Below are 12110 nucleotides of genomic sequence, written 5' to 3' on the forward strand. Positions count from 1 at the left end.
TCCACTCTATTTGCCTTGCAAACGTCTCTTCAGCCTTCAAAACCTCAACTACCACCTCCTCTGGGAAGCCTTCCTGACCACTCCTCCATCATCACCTCTAAACCAGAGTTCATCCCCCTTTTCGGGTCACCCCAGATCTTGCACTGGCTGCAATCTGCCCCCTTATTACGTGCTGTCACAGCTCCTCCTCTGTGCTCTGAGCACCTTTAAGATAAGGCTTGTTTCTGTCATGACTATGTCTTTGTGCCTTGCCCATGAAAGGGATTCAACTAACACTTACAGAACTGAATTTGAGCTTTGTCATAGGGTGCCAAATTCATTCCAGTTTTAGCATCGGAAGTTCCATACTGTAGGAAACTCATCAGTCCCTGGCAAAGCGTGGTAGTTGGTGGCTCTACTCTGTTCATCCTCACTGGGAGCTGAGGGCCGCAGTCCTCCACTAATGTCAGACCTGTGTGCAAGGCTGGGTTAACTGGTTAGTCTATGCTGTCTGCAAGGGAGGGTGAAACACAGCTCAGCTGTCCAGCCTCCAGACATGGTCTCAATCATACAGGTCTAAGGATCCACAGAGTTCCAGATGGAGCCTGATGATTTGGACATGATTTGGACTTTTTAGAACTGGACTATCTTGGAGATTATGCAGGATGAGGAGGAATGGAGGGGCCTATCCACAGTGGCCACATAAGATAAAGAGACATCAAGGGGAAAAGAAGGGACACTGGACTGGCAGTCCAAGGCCTTCTAGTCTTAGGCCTTCCACAGAATGCCTGCTGAGTGCACCCCTTTGTCCCTGAGATGCAGAGCATGCCAGGTAGATGTTTCCCAGTGCCTCCCACCCCGGCAGGGAGAGGGAGACCACCACTTAATGAGGCCCAAGCTCTGAGACACAAGCTTTACTTCTATTATTTATTTAATTGCCCCAACAAGCCTGGGTCATTTTACAGATGGGAAAATTGAGGCTTACTGAAGTCAAAGAATTTTCCTAAGCTCCCCCATGATGGCAGTGCTGGGTTTCAAACCCAGCTCTCTGGCTCCAAAGCCCTAACCCTTTCCACTCCACCACCAGCCCCTGGTGGCTGTGGTCCAGGTTCCTCCAAAGCTAGCTTTGTTTTACATCCCAAGGTAGCAGATGTCAGGTGTACCACTGCTGATGAGTCAGGTGCTCACTGTTAGGGAGGAGAAAGGAGATCCTGAGTGGTGCACAGCTGAGAGCATCCACCCTAGGAAAGAGATGGGCCATAAGCAGAGCGAGGAGACCGCTGTCTCCAGCGCTTCTCTGAAACCCAGATCTCGGGAGCAGAACAAAGGGAGGGAACTGTTTAACAACTAAATCTGGCTTGTTCAGAATGACACATAGAAATGGAAAGATATCCCATGCTCTTCAACTGGAAGAATTAATATTGTTAAAATGGCCATACTACCCAAAGCAATCTACACATTTAATGTAATCCCTATCAAATTACCCAGGACATTTTTTTCACAGAACTAGAACCAATAATCCTAAAATTTATATGGAACCACAAAAAGACCCAGAAATGTCAAAGCAATACTGAAGAAAGTGAATGAAGCTGGAGGCATAACCTTTTCAGACTTCAGACAATACCACAAAGCTACAGTAATCAAAACAGCATGGTACTGGCACAAAAACAGACATATAGATCAATGGAACAGAATCATGAGCCCAGAAATAAACCCACACACCCACAGTCAATTAATCTTTGACAAAGGAGGCAACAATATACAATGGAGAAAAGACAGTCTCTTCAGCAAGTGGTGCTGGGAAAGCTGGACAGCTGAACATAAAGCAATGAAGTTAGAACACTCCCTCAAACCATCACAAAAATAAACTCAAAACGGCTTAAAGACTTAAAAATAAGACATGATACTGTAAAACTCCTAGAAGAGAACATAGGCAAAACATTCTCTGACATAAATCATCGCAATATTTTCTTAGGTCAGTCTCCCATGGCAAAAGAAATAAAAGCAAAAATAAACAAATAGACCTATCAAACTTATAAGCTTTTACACGCAAAGGAAACCATAAACAAAACAAAAAGTCAGCCTATGGACTGGGAGAAAAGATTTGCAAATAATGCAAGTGACAGGGACTTAATTTCCAAAATATACAAACAGCTCATACAACTCAGTATAAGAAAAACAAACAACCCAATCAAAAAATGGGCAGAAGACCTAAATAGACATTTCTCCAAAGAAGACATACAGATGGCCAACAGGCACATGAAAAGATACTCAACATCAATAATTATTAGAGAAATGCAAATCAAAACCACAATGAGGTATCACCTCACACCAGTGAGAATGTCAAAAAGCATACAAATAATAAATGCTAGAGAGGGTGTGGAGAAAACACTGTCAGCAGGAATATAGTTTAGTGCAGCAATTATGGAAAACAGTATGAAGATTCTTTCAAAAATTAAAAATTGAGTTACCATATGATCCAGCAATCCCATTCCTGAGCATATATCCAGAAAAGGCAAAAACTCTAATTCAAAAAAATACATGCACCCCAGTGTTCATAGCAGCACCATTTACAATAGCCAAGACAGAATAAACTTAAGTGTCCCTCGATAGATGAATGGATAAAGAAGATGTGTGTATATATATATACAGTGGAATATTACTCAGCCATAAGAAAGAATTAAATAATGCTATTAGCAACATGGATGGATCTAGAGATTATCAAACTAAATGAAGTAAGTCAGACAGAGAAAGACAAATATTATATGGTATCACTTATATGTGGAATCTAAAATATAGTACAGATGAACTTACAAAATGGAAACAGACTCATAGACATAGAAAACAGACTTATGGTTATCAAAAGGAAGGAGTAAGGGATAAATCAGGAGTATGGGATTAATAGATACACACTATCACATATAAAACAGATAAACAACAAGAATTTACTGTATAGCACAGAGAACTGTATTCAATATCTTGTAACAACCTGTAATAGAAAAGAATCAAAAAAATGAGAAAAAATATATATAGCTGAATCACTTTGCTGTATACCTGGAAAGTGCTGCTGGGGAGGAAAATGTAAAAGAAAGAGGTAAAGGAGTAATGGGCTAGCCTTCAAGGAGGGTTGGATGGACACACGGAGGGGCATGAGGGTCATGGGTGTCCAGGAGGTGAGTCTCCAACAGCCTGTTGATTTTCTCCATCCAACAGCCCTTCAATAGTTACCCTGGATGCTGCGAGTCTGCAGGTGAGTTAGACACAGGCCCTGTCCCCAAGGATGCCCCCACGCACTCCAGAGGAGCAGGGACCCGACCTCATCTCTGGACCTCTGTTCTTTCTACAGCCAACTCTGCAAGCAGCAAGGGGTGAACACATGCTTCTAGCTGAGCCCAGAGAACCGCCACACCCCAGCCCTTGTTCCAGTGCTGGCAGATGGCCAGAGGCTTCTGCAGCTACTGGAAGATTGCTGCCTGGGCCCTGCCCCGCCCCCTGCCCCTGCAGCCTGGTGGGTCCATTGCTTGACTTCCCCCCATTTGGGCGAAATCTGAGGAGGACAGGGGAGCCCTCCCCAGCTGTGAGCCAGCTTCACAGGTGACAGATGAGTTCATTAAGGCTGGCCCTGACCCTGTCTGGCCCATCCCCACTCTTCCCAACCTATCCTTCTGGCCCAGACCCCGTATCTTCTCGGCAGCTTCGAATAGCTAGCTGCCTTTCCCAAATGTGAAGTGCAGTTTCTCTTCTAATTACAAAAATAATAGCTGACAAACACGTGCCGGGGCCCCTCCTTTCCTCCTGAGTTCACGGCCCCATTAGGACAGATTCTGTTATCTTCAATGCCCTCTCCGTATATTTCACAGAACTGCCTCAAAAGTGCTCTGCGCCTTGTTCTCACTCCCTCCCTCCCGCTCTCTTCTTCAAGGCGATGGCTTTGTGAAAGCTGAGGGAAAAAATAAAGCCTTTTACGAAAATGTCACTCTGGGAAAAGGGGGGGAGATTTTCTAATAGGCCATTGAAGGCTTGCTTTTTTTTTTTTTAAGTGTGATAAATTTGGCCTGTTGTAAAAAGACAGCTCAGTGTTGCTTATCAACTGTGATTTGACCAGATAGCCGTTTCAAAAAAACAGACAGTGGTCTTCTCATAATAAATGAAAGCAATAAAACTAAGAGCTGGGCCAGAACTATAATTAAGAATCAGCAGCTGAAAACAGTGGGCGTGTCACTAGAGGGCAGAGTCCAGTGTTAGGGCCGGAGGGAGTGGGCCTGGGGGGCTGGGGGGTGCTGGGGGCCCACACCCCGCAGGGTGGGGAGGTGTCTTCTCTTCACCTGCTCCAAGTCGGAGAGGTGCCCTTATTGCCCCCACTCTTCCCTTCCTTTTTTTCCTCTCATTTGGGAGAACTCCTTCCCCTAACAGATGGGCCTGGGGGAGGATGGCCGAGGAGGGGTTTATCCCCCACCCTCAAAGCCAAAGCAAATACCTATTTGAAATTCAGCCAGAAGTCCCCCTCCTTGCTCTGTCTGCGCACAATAAACATCCCAGACTCGGCTACTCCTAAAGAGCTGTCTGTTTAACACAATCTCCATCTCAAGCGGCTGTTTTGCATTTCCTTTTGGCTTTATTAAAACTGATTTTCTATTTGCACTATAAAAACTGATCTGATTAAATTTCCATTTTTCCCCAAAGAAAAGACTCTCTTTCTCTCTCTCTCTCTCTCCCTCCTCTGTCTCTCCTTGCCTTTTTCTCTTTTCTCCTTCCACTCTGCTTTTCCCTCTTTCCTTTCCCCAAACAAGTCATTCTGGGTTATTTTCCCTCCACATCCCTCTCTTATTCCACAGCCCCCCCAAAGCCTCACCCCCTGAACTGGGTCCCTGTCACAGTTTCCATGGGGATGGCATGGATGGTGCTCCCTGGGAAGGGAACAGGAGGGCGATCCCGCCCTGGATGCTGGAGATGATGCTGGGGAGGCCTCACAGGGTGGGGGTGGGGGTGGGGGTGGGGAGGTGGGGAGAGTTCATCTGGCCATTTCCCAGGCACCCCTGAGGAAAAGTCTCATAATCAGGGAGGCTCACATGACCAGATGGTACCCAGGGTTGCCCACCCACTCTGCAGGCCAAGTTCTGACAGAGCCAAGGTTGTGGGTTCAAGCCTCCCCTTGGCCACATTGCTCCTTTGCTGTGTTCAGGGCTCCAGTGTGAACCTGTCACCCTGGCCAAATTGTGTGTGACTAAAGCACTGGAGGATGAGCCAAGAGAGGGCAGAAGAGGCTATGCGAGCCCCCGGTCCCCGACAAAGAGAAGACCACAGCCCCTTCTTTACCTTTGGCATTTTTACTTCTCTCTCCTTCCCGACAAGAAAACTCCATGTCTTTTCCACTTCTGAACAATGACTCCGACAGCTGTCACTTGTACAGGCTCACTATGTGTGCACGGGGTCAGTGCAGGACACACCGGACCCTGCTCATTTATACCCCCAACCCTGGGAGGGAGATGCTATCTCAGAGATCTTAAGTAATGAGTTCGTGGGAGGAGGCAAACCTCGGTGTGCACCTCCCAGCCTGTGTCTGAGCCGCTCCACGATGCTGTCTCATGAAAAGAGAGAAGCCTCCTTAAAGATAAACCAGAGAGCCCAGGGGCTTGGCAGAGTCTCTGTCCTCCTCAGGGCCACCGCCGCTCACGGTTCCCTGGCTCGCTGCCATCCCCCTGCCTCAGTGCCCTTAAAACTCCCCACATCCCCTCCCTGTGGTGCAGCCGAAGAAGGCTGGCATTTTCAAAAAGACTTTCGTAAATATTCAGAGAAAACAAAAAGTAAATAAAGACAGCAAATATAAACGACAGGCACCCAGTGATTTCCCACTGCACCTCAGTGCCTGTCTCGTCAGTAATTAATTGTTGGATGAATGATCGATTGAATGAATGAATGAATGAATGAATGAAGAGCTCACTTGCTCACTGGACAAAATCAAAAGAGACGTGGGCTAAGTTTCCCACACAGCTGGAGCTGTCCGCTCAGTGCTGGATTCCAGGCTAAGAGGCCGCCTGGCCCACTCAGACGGGTCGAATGGCAGGTGCTGACATGCATCCAAGGAAAGCCCTCATCTATCAGGTGAGACCCCATTTTCCCAGGCTCGAGCTGCCCCGTATAGTGTCTCCCCCGTGCATCAGCCATACCAGGCGTGCAAGAAGAGCTTATACACATGTGTAACAATTCATCCGGGGTTACTTGCCTCTTTGAATCTGAGCCAAGACAGCCAGATGCCAAGGTCCCCTCACACCAGCCTCAGCGCCCATCGCCACGCCTTGGTTCCATCTGCTCCTGGGTCTGAGAGTCTCTCTTTCAGCCAGCACTGGTTGCACCCAGACCTCATGCCAGACCCGGGGAGTCACTGGGACGACCAGCAAAGGCCCTGCCTGGCAATCCAGCAGAAGAGGGCAGCTATGCTCCAGACGGTGGTGACACGGGGAACACGTGGGAGGTGCAGAGAAGAGTCACAGCCATTTGAGAAAAGTGCTGTGGACACTCAGCCGGGGACAGAGACTGCCTGGTGGGCGGGAGGGGAAAGTCTTCATGGAGGAAGACTCCCTGATCTTGAAGAATAGTGATGATCTTGACACTTAGAAACTTAGAGAAGGCTCTTCCAAGTGAAAGGTCTACCTGAGTGATCCGTGGATGCTGGGAAGGGCGGGAGCTTGGACTGTCCCGTTTGCCTGGGGGCAGAGTAAGGGAAGCCGGGCAGCAGGAGAGAAAGCCAAAGGTAGGCTGGGGCTGGAAAGTGGAGGGGTTGGCTACCAGGTGTAAGGGGATCTCCTCAGAGTTTCGTGCCTTGTCCCTCCATCCCCACCAGTCCAAATGCTCCTCACCTTCAGCGTGCAGTTGAAAGCCTGCCTCTTCCAGGAAGCCTTTGCTGAACTCTCCAGAAAGGCTCTCTCTGCTGAATTCTGCTGCTCTTACAGTCACTACCACTCACCGGACATTTAAGCCTTTACACCACTCTACACTGAGCAGAATCGCTCAGTCACCAACGCCGCCAGCTCACCCTCTCCCTGTGTGTTGCACGTGCGCTGCTCCCCCTGAAGCGCCACCTCCTCCACCAACCACCCAGCTCCTGCCTCCTGTTGACCCATGCCCGCTCATCATCAGGGGCCAGCTCATGCCCTCCCCTCCTCCAGTAGCCTTCCTCGTCCTCAGCCCCTCATCTCTGCTCCCGCAGCATCCACGCCTCCTGCCTCCACTGCCCCATCCCTGTCCACACAGGTTTCTCCTCCATCAGATCAAGGGTTCCTTAAAAGCAGGGACTGTCTCTTTTATTTCTTCATTCACTGAAGCCAGCCTACTGTCTGGCATGTTTGGGGTCTTCAATAAATATCTGTTAAATGAATGGACAAATGAATGAATGGACACTACCTTGTGAATACCCTGCATGGTTGTTTTGGTTTGCTACTTAACTCCCTGCGGGTGTTTCCCCAGTTTGCAAGTTCCTTAAGGGTTGGGACCCTATTTTCAAACCCTCAGTATTCAGTACATGCTATGCTTACACAACATGTTTCCCACATTCTGATTAAAAAAAAAAAAAAAAAAAAAAAACTGGATCGTGAACCAAATTGCCTGCTTGAAGTCTCGGGAAGCTTCCCAGGAGAAGCCAAGCATTGTTTCTGTGTCCATGGACAAGGAGCCCAGTCGGAGGCCTGCGGCAAGGAGAGACCACCAGAACCTAAGCCCCATGAGGGCAGGGAGCTGTGTGGGCTTTGTTCACTCCTGCATCCTGCACCTGGCAGATAATAGCTGCCCAACGCACACTGGCTGAAAAAAATATGATCACCCACAGGAACGTACCTTGAAAACTGTAAACACCACAGAAAGGTTTCCTTTGATAACTGCCTGGATATAAGAAACTACAGAGAGAAGAATGCATTAAAAAGAAAGAATGCTGGGGGTCTTGGGGGGAGGCAGTGATTTGTGAGAGAGAATGCCGAATGTGGTTTGAGCCGTTTTACGGTGACAGAAGACATTTAGGGAGAGATGTCCTACAGGCGGCTGGATTTATGAGACTACAGTTCTGGTAAGAGGTCAAGGCTGGAAATGAAAATTTGAGCATCCTGGAAAAAGAGAAAATAGCTGCAAAATGAGCTCATGCAAGAAGTAAATCTAGCAGCAGGACCAGGCAGCATCAGGAGGGGCCTTGGGCGACAGCCCTAAGGATGCGGGAGGAAGTGAAACGAGGGAGGCAGAGGAGGTACAGCCAGGGAGGCAGGACGCAACCAGAGGGCAGTAAGGATAACAGAACAAGGAGAACGAGCAAAGTCCTACTCGCCTTTGGAGAGCTGCACCCTCTTTTCTTTTCTTATCTTTTTTTTTTTTTTTTTTTGAGTTTCATGGTTTTATTAACACAAATACAACGTGCACGAGCTGTCTGTTTTCTTCGCTGCGCAGCCTGCGTTGGGACTGGTGACTCTGACAGCCAGCTGGGCTGCTCTCCAGCTTTGCGGTTCTTGGAGGAGACGTTGTGAGCAATCTCAGCACAGGAAGACTTGTTGCACATTAGCAGCACTTCGAGCTCCTCGATGCTGTGGACCAGGAACTTGCAGAAGCCGCTGGGCAGCATGTGCTTTGTTTTCTTGTTGCTCCCGTAGCCGACGCGGGGCATCAGGATCTGGCCCTTGAACCTCCTGCGCACCCTGTTGTCAATGCCTCTGGGTTTCCGCCAGTTCCGCTTAATTTTGACACATCGGTCTGACTGGTGCCGGATGAACTTCTTGGTCCTCTTTTTGACGGTCTTGGGCTTCACGAGGGGTCTGAGGGCGGCCGTGATGCCGACTAGGAGATGGCTGCCACCTCCGTAGGTAGCGCCGAGGAGCAGAGGGGTGCACCCTCTTTTCTGACAGCTTTCATCTCTGCCCTTTCTCGAAACACTACAGTCATGTCCTACTCCAAATTCCGGCTTGGTCCTGGCCTTCTGTTCTGCAGGTTGAGCCTACCACCCCACACTCACTTATCTTCCCCTTTCTCCCTCTCTACAATCAGACCATCAGTAGTGGGACCACAGAGTATCATGGGCCCCTAGCACATCATAGTTTAGAATTTAAAAAAAAAAAAAAGGATTCACAAAGCATCACGTCCCTTGCTCTCATGCAATAGAGGAGACCCACAGCGGGAATGAACCTACTGAAAGACACACAGCCAGGGAGTGGAGAGCAGGACTAGATGCCAGGTCTCCCGTGTCCCAGGCTAGTGCTCCTGGATCTCTCCCCCAGTGCATCCTACAGAGAAGCAGAGACCCAGAGGAGAACACACCCTCCTCAAGACTCACAGCTGGGCCAGGCTGGGGCCAGCATCCAGAAGCCGAATTCCCTGTCCACACTCTTCCCACTCCACTGCCTGGACAAGCACAGGCGGCCTGCTGGTCCCCTAGATCTTCAGGCCAGATCTGGTGCCCACAGTGCTCCCCGGAGCAAGCAGACACAACCTTGCGAGTTGGCAGTGCAGGGCAAAGATCTAGGGCTCAAATCCAGGCTGCTCCCTTCATCTGCAGCCCTCTCTGCTCAGAAAACCCAAGAAGGGCAAGGCGCTTTTTACTCCCTGAGCGGCGCCTGTTAACCTCCTTTCATCCACACCTAAAATCTGGGCCATTCTAAAGATGCAATTACACAGCCTTTACCATCCCGGCACCCCAAGCTGCTAGCTGTTTAGAAACCCCTGGCCCTCCTTGTCCTGAAGCTGCCAATTTCCTCATCAGTATTTTATTTGTCTGTTTTGCTCATTTTTAAGCTGGTGGCAATTGCTATTTAAATTGTTTTGTAAAGTGTCTTTGCATTTACAATGCCGGCTGTCAGCAGCCCCACAATAGGAAATGAGATTTGGCATCAAAGGCAAAGACGCTACTAAAATACATTTTAATAAATATGTAAATCAATTAATCAATCACCCATCCAGGGAAGGCGCTTTGGGAACACAGACAGGCTGGCTGAGAGAGAGGAGCTGGAGAGAATGTGGGGTCTGGGGGACCCTCAGTGGGTTTTGAACCCGGAGGTTATGAGCACGTCTTGTCCTGGGGCCTTGGCCAGGCTTCCCAACTCCCAGCTCTTCCTCAACAGGTCCCCCCAAGGTCTTGCCACAGCAGCCCCAGCCCAGAAAGGGGACAGAGCCCCATCAAGGTACAATCAGCTCCAAGGTTGAGGCTGAGAAACCAGCCTTCTGGCTGAAACTTCCCCCACCCCAATGTCTTCTCTGTTGATGCTGTTTCCTGTGGAAGTCAGAGATTAGAAAGCGCTTGCAAGGTTTATGTCTGTACATTGGACCAGCCTGAAGGATTAGCATCGGGAAACGGCAGGAAGAAATGACCAGCTGTTCTCGCTTTTCCTGAGACGCCACCAAAGGGAAGGCGCTTAAGCTGTCACAGGCAGCTTGAGTAATCGGGGACAGGGAGGGTTGCTGTCTGCTGGGAAAGGGTCCCGACCAGGGAAGTTTACTTTATTTACTGTTATGACTCAGGGGACAATACTGAGGGGACAGAGATGAGGTCGACCAGTGAAGAGTTTCTAAAACAGGAGCCCAAATACACACTGTAGCCTATGAGCAAGGTGGGAGTATCTGGGTACAGGGTCACACGTCCTAAACTTGTACCAAGTTGTGTTATAAGTGGCACCATTCTGGCCAATAAGATCTGAGCTTGAGCTGGCGCGCATCTCCAAGCCTCGGCTAGGCAGACCCCACGGAGCCTCTTCCAGCCCATGGTGTGTGGTTTGCAGACAAGGGTGCCTCAGAGTAATGGTTAAGGTGCCTCCTCACATGGCTTCCGTGTGACCTTGGGCAAGTCACTTGTCCCCTCTGGGCCTCTGTCTACTCATCTAAACAATGCAGGAATTGAGTAAGAGAAACACTAAACTCAAAAACTCCATGACTCGCTTTCTCCATCATTGTGGAGATGAAACCAGTATCTTCCCATTACAGCTGCCAGCCCTTGCGGTCATCAGTGAAGGATGGCCTGACCCCAACAGGGAAGTTGAAGTCTGAAGACATTTAGAGTCTGAAGACCAGGGTGGACCCATCGGAGGGGTCTAAATACCTCCCACAAGAGACCAGGACAGGGGCGACTGATGTATACCCACAGAGGAAGCCAAAGGACCCGCCCTCAGTTTCTCTCCCACCCCTTCCTCTGCACCCGTCCCCACCTCATCCCCCCTGCCTCCCTGGGAAGAGTTAAGCCTGCTGATTGAAGACCTGTCTGGTGCTCAAATTACCTTGTTTTTTAAAGATGCCACCGGGACAGAGAGCAAACATCCCATTAGGGCTGAAAGCATGCACACAGGTCCACCCTGGATGCCTGGGTGTGTATGCACATGGCAGACACATGGGTGGTGTTTCAGTGAGCGCACAAAGGCATGACTTCAGGCGTTGCTGCGTGTACTCCTGTGTGTCTGTAACTGTGCAGACCTCTACCTCGGTGTGTTCACAAGCAGGCTCATCTGAATGTTTGTTACAAGCCTGTCTGCTACATGCATGTATGCATGTCTGTTTCAGCCAGTCTGTGAGTGTGAACGGTGCCTAAATAGCCTTGCTGTGAAACACACCTGTGGTCAACACAGCCTGCGTGCCAGGCAGGGGTTAGTGGACATTTCTGTGGCCAGAGATCGTGCTCATCTTGCTCTCTCCTCTGGGAGAGTCCGTGTCACAGCACTGCCCAACACCGCTGCCGGGCAGGCTGCCATCATCCTGGGTCTGCTTCTTCCTAACCCCACTGAAGCAGAGGCTTGAAGAAGGCTGTCCTGAGCATAGAGCTGTGGGGCTCGTTCGGCCACAGGTCAGCCCTCTGCTCGACTGCACTGACCTGCTACGTGGGATCAGACACAAAAGTGGGGAGGAGCATTTGTCTAAGGGGTCCCTCTAACCTCTCTAGAAAGATCCAGGAATCATCCTAAGACAGCTGCCAGGGAGCAGGTCCCTGAGCCCTCGCTGCTATCTCTGTCCCTGCCTTGCCACCTTCACACAACTGTTAGGATGAACCATCTCAAAAGCCAACCCGACACCTTCTGTGTTTCACTTCGGCAGCACACCGTTCCCCACCTCCAGATGGCTCTGCGTGCTCAAAGGCCGGGTGTGATGTGTGCCCCGTCCCCTTCTCCAGACTCTTCTCTGGC

At 49.7% G+C, this 12110-nt stretch overlaps 1 long non-coding RNA gene across 3 annotated transcripts in view; it reads right to left on the bottom strand.

Annotated features, from left to right (window-relative positions):
* The window catches only part of LOC123616445 (uncharacterized), a 189752-nt gene that overhangs the window by 119442 nt on the left and 58200 nt on the right, over positions 1–12110 (bottom strand). The gene's annotated exons all lie outside the window — the stretch shown is intronic.

The sequence above is a fragment of the Camelus bactrianus genome, chromosome 33, assembly GCF_048773025.1.
Source record: "Camelus bactrianus isolate YW-2024 breed Bactrian camel chromosome 33, ASM4877302v1, whole genome shotgun sequence".
Classification (NCBI taxonomy): domain Eukaryota; kingdom Metazoa; phylum Chordata; class Mammalia; order Artiodactyla; family Camelidae; genus Camelus; species Camelus bactrianus.